General features: G+C 31.3%; 1 protein-coding gene and 1 long non-coding RNA gene across 3 annotated transcripts in view; one reads left to right on the top strand and one right to left on the bottom strand.

Annotated features, from left to right (window-relative positions):
- The window catches only part of LOC106883002 (uncharacterized), a 34,440-nt gene that overhangs the window by 6,736 nt on the left and 22,704 nt on the right, over positions 1 to 5,000 (bottom strand). The gene's annotated exons all lie outside the window — the stretch shown is intronic.
- The window catches only part of LOC149133143 (uncharacterized), a 5,482-nt gene that overhangs the window by 332 nt on the left and 150 nt on the right, over positions 1 to 5,000 (top strand). Inside the window, exons 2-3 of one of the 2 annotated variants that reach the window (XR_016243905.1) lie at positions 94 to 241; positions 4,804 to 5,000. The exon at positions 4,804 to 5,000 is cut by the window's right edge and continues 150 nt beyond it. This is a non-coding gene — a long non-coding RNA (uncharacterized LOC149133143). Of the gene's footprint in view, positions 1 to 93; positions 473 to 4,803 lie in introns of those variants that run through there. The other variant, XR_016243904.1, reaches the window with a different exon arrangement.

Genomic DNA, 5,000 nt, shown 5'->3' with positions numbered 1-5,000 from the left:
TGACGAAAGGCAAAATGGGTTTCGAATGATTTTTAATCCAGAACCTAAATGTCTGACGCTAAATTCCACAAGGTAATATTTTCTGTTTTACAGATATGTTGAAAATTCAACTGATGCACGGAATATTTAATCTTGAACGTATATGATGAGAAAAATGAAGACAATGGAGAAGTGATATGCAAATGAATCATATTGCCTTTCACTTTCAGAACTCCAATATTCCTGTGTGACAAATATAAAAGTAATTTTATGTATGTTTAATATATTATTCCTAAATGATGGGGATACGATAGCTGGAAAGTGGGAGTTCTAAATTAAATACATTGGAAGATGATAATATTCCTTGGTTTGCCTAATCGAATGTCTTCAGTTATTATTAATGATAACTAGGTTATATTTTATAAACTAATGTCTCACTGACATATTTCTATGCAATTCCGCTTATATACTGAAATTAAAGCAAATCAATATGGATGTGCTGATTCTTCTCCAAATTATATTCATAACAATAACAATACAACCCTGCTTAACAGCCTTCGTTTGGTTTTGTTCCAAGCGCTCACAGTTTCAGTTACATGTTGAAAATTGCCTGGAATTGATTTTTTTCCCCATTTAAATTTAACACCATTGCTATCATTTATCTTCCGCTCCCCATATTAACTACAATGGCTAAAAATGAACCATCAGCTCATCAGATGGGAAGCCGACAAGCAATCCCCTCTTCATTACAAACTTTACTGATAAATGTTTAACATATAATAACGTACGAAAATATGCTGTAGTGTCTGATGGGAGTAGCCTGAGACAAATAAGTTCACAACAACCTACTCACAGCACCATAGTTATTATGAGACAAAAATAGCATCATTTGGATGTTTTCAGAAACATATATTAAAATAAGCTGCTGTGATAGCCCCGAGAGGGTTGCATGAAAAACCTTAGCTTTTATAAAATCTTCTGAGAGCGGATTTTGTTACATTCAAGAATTACAATAATGTCTGTGTGTGCTTTTATGTATATTTTGACTTCGTACGAAACTAAGGATACATATATATATATACATATATATATATATATATATATATATATATATATATATATATATATATATATATATATATATATATATATATATATATATATATGTATGTAAGTATGTATATACATACACACATATATATATCTATATGTATGTATATATTTACATATATGAATATATATACATGTATATATATATGTATATATATATGTATATATATATATGTGTGTGTGTATATATATATATATGTATATATAATCCTTTCCTTTTTTCTGTCATTGGACTGCGGCCGTGCTGGTACACCACCGTGAGGGCCTTAGTGGAACAATTAGACTCCAGAACCAATTCTTTTTTTAAATCCTGGTACTTATGTTATCGGTATCTTCTTCCAATCCGTTAAGCTAGAGAGGCGTAAACAAACCGACACTAGTTGCCAAGTTGTTGCGGGAACGAAGAAAAATACATGTGCGCGTGCGCGCAAAAACACACATAAATCTAGATATACGACGGGCTTTTTGTAGTTTCCATCTTCCAAATCCACTCACAAGGCTTTGACTAGCCGAGGGCTATAGTAGAAAGTACTTGCCAAAGTTAACACGCAATGGAACTAAACCCGGAAATATGTGACTGGAAAGCACCCTTATGTATACACACAAGAGCGCACATGCATATAGTCAGAGTAAGAGCCATTCACCTACCTTTAAATATATAATCATACAAATATTTTAAGTTGAGTGGAGATTACTATTTAATAAATCGATGCCATTAGCTTTTATCGGCCGTAAACCAATAGACAACAGAAGCTGATTATTTTTAAAATTCATATTTTCAACCACGAAGCAGCGAAATAAAATACGTAAAATAAGTTCAGAAAAGTGTTTAATATTTTAATTTGTAAGCCAAATCCCCTAAGAATTAATGAGAAATTATAATGGAATTTCAGAATTAATTTGTTTCTCCTCCAGAGGCTCAAAGCTTGCTTCACTGAGGGACGTGGAACAATTTTAGTGCCAATTTCAGTACAAGTATTTTATTTACAAATTAATCCAGATTGATAAAAAGAGAAAAAGATAATTTCAACACAATTTTAGACATAACACAGATGAAAATGATGAATGTATGAATTTTATTAGTTTCACTCATTACTTTACAAATTTCCACAATATTTTGTAAGTGTATTTATACCTGAGACCAGGCATCATACCATTCCTGCTTGTAGAGAGGTGGCGAAAATGGATTAAATAGACACAGCGTTTAGTAAGTAGTAAATTATAATGATAACACTGTTGTTTCTTTAGACGGTTGGCGAAAAAGGATTTAATAGGCAGTCCCATAAATAATATATGCGTATGTGTGTGCATGCATGCATGTATATATATATATATATATATATATATATATATATATATATATACATACTGTTGTGTCTGAAGAGAGTAATTTTCTTTTTGTGCCTTATAATTTAACACTAACCGGTAAAATTTCCACTTATTTCCTATTTTTATTTTCCGAAAATTTTCGTTGCGTCTTGCAACCTTTTCAATAGTCTTAACATGTTTTCAACCCTCAGAAAGTAGATAAACTAAATTTTACTTCAAACTTTTATATATTTTTACTGGTATTTGATAAGATGAGATTCATCAAAAGCAAGAGTATTTTCTTTTTATAACTTTTAAAATCATTTTTATTAAATTCCCTCTTAAATTGAAATGTCTTAGAGTTACTTCTGTGCTATTTCCTCCTTCATCTTTATATACATACATACATACATACATACATACATACATATATATTTGAGCGGTAAAAAAAAACCGAAACAATACATTATAAATCCTTTCTTGTCATTCCATTACATTAACGATTAACATAATATTTAAATTTAATTAGTAAAATGGTAGAATGCCTAGCATCGATTTAATTGACCAGTGCACACTTGTGGTTGTCGTGTTTCACAATGGACAAACATTAAAAACAGTATAAGACCTGCTACACGAATTTGTTTAATCCACTCTATCAGTTCATTAGGAATCCCTTACTACTGTGAAAATGTGTGAAACACGGGAATCCATTAAAATGCAGCTATAAACATGGGGTATTTAAAGTTCAATTCTGAAATTCTCGACTTTCCAAATCGATAAAATAATTTCCGGTTACTCTATTACTGCCAAAAATTAATGGCAATCAACCAAAATCATAAAACGCTAGTCACACAACATATTTTAAGTAGAAGAATAACTTCTTCAAAGAAAGCGGTAGCAAAAAGTCATGCATGTTTGTGACGAAATAAACACTGGAAACTAATGTGGAGAAATATTTTGAATTAGAATATTTGTGGCTATGAGATTAAAACTACTGAATGATTCTCTTCATCGAGGCTGTTTAGGGATAAATAACTCTTCACGTCCCTTCGAACACATATATATCTTTTACAATAGATTTCGTAGGAAAAACAAAAGCACCCAGAGAAGCCGTCGATACAAATTAACTATTGGATAACTACACTATCTTAAAAAAAAAAAATATTCAGTTCTTGCCTAACTACTTTCTTTTCGCCTCTAAGTAAGTTCCTGTCCGTTGTCATTCCTCTGATTGTGTCACATAAGTCAGTATTGTCCTACGATGTTAGTTAAAACATTTATCTCTCAATACTCATTACATTTCCACTGAACAGGTTCCGTGAATTGTTAGATATAAACTAATAACAAACATCAAAAACAGTTATAAGCATGGTGAGAAGCGTGAAGGTTAGGCGTGGAGTGTACAGTGATTCGAGACTATAAAAACCAAGGTTGCGGCAATGGCATTTGCTGAGTTGAAAGACTTGGGTAATAGAATGTTCAAATCTCCGACATCAATAGAAAGAGACAACTACTTTGAGATAACTGCAACTGAGTAATTTACATGAACTTTAGCACTTGGATAACACATTTAACGAATACGCTAATTCGCTGTTTTCAGTTTAGTTTTTGGTGAAGCCAATTAGGATCCCTGCTAAAACACTTCGCCAAAAAGACATTAATAGACTGCAGATCAGAAAACATTTTTATCCATAGTTGTTCCTTATATTGTTTTAACAAACAATGATATCAGCATCATCAACAGCAACAATAACCTACTTGATTAAAAGGCTTTATCGTACTCTAGCGTAATTCCAACGAAGGCACTATTGCAACGTAAATATCTTTGTACTTAATGCACAATAGATTTGCTAGCTTGTGTACTTTGAATAATGGCTACATAAGATAATGAAGAGAAAACAGCTGAGTAACGGATTACAAACCACTTAAAGTATGCTGTTATAATATACTTCTAAATTAAAATCCTGCTGACACCGTCATTTCTTATATTTCTGAAGATAAAAAGAAGCAATCGTTATTTGTTAAAATCTATTCAATCCACTTCACAATCAGCATGTGTCTTGGATTTTATACATACAAAATCTACACATATATACATATACATGTAAGCATGTACTCACAGAATATATAGACACACACACACACACACACACACACACACACACACACACACACATATATATATATATATATATATATATATATATATATATATATATATATATATATATATATATATATATATACGGCCAGAACCACGCTAATAGCTTAGTAGTGAAATTTAGGATGTCTCGGTTTTCTGTGTATCGATTTTGATAAAACTTTTCCCAGTTGGTTTGCACACTATGGCAACACCATTGTTATATTTCCATTATTCTGTGTAATGTCCTTTCTTTTTTATTTCAGATTCTTCAGTTTTTGGGTGAACCACGTTAAGAGCTTTTGAATGATAATTGACTACCTAGACATTTTTTCAGACAATGAAGGGTAATGATGCATATTATCCATACATTGAGTATATATTTAACAGAAAACCATAATAATATTATAACATTTATTGACATAGTGAATCATTTACGTTTCGAGCCCTACGTTCTTCAACA

This window comes from Octopus bimaculoides, chromosome 12, assembly GCF_046866305.1.
Source record: "Octopus bimaculoides isolate indiv1 chromosome 12, ASM4686630v1, whole genome shotgun sequence".
NCBI lineage: Eukaryota > Metazoa > Mollusca > Cephalopoda > Octopoda > Octopodidae > Octopus > Octopus bimaculoides.
The sequence above is the reverse complement of the archived record's forward strand: the minus strand, read 5'-3'. Positions and strand labels throughout refer to the sequence as shown.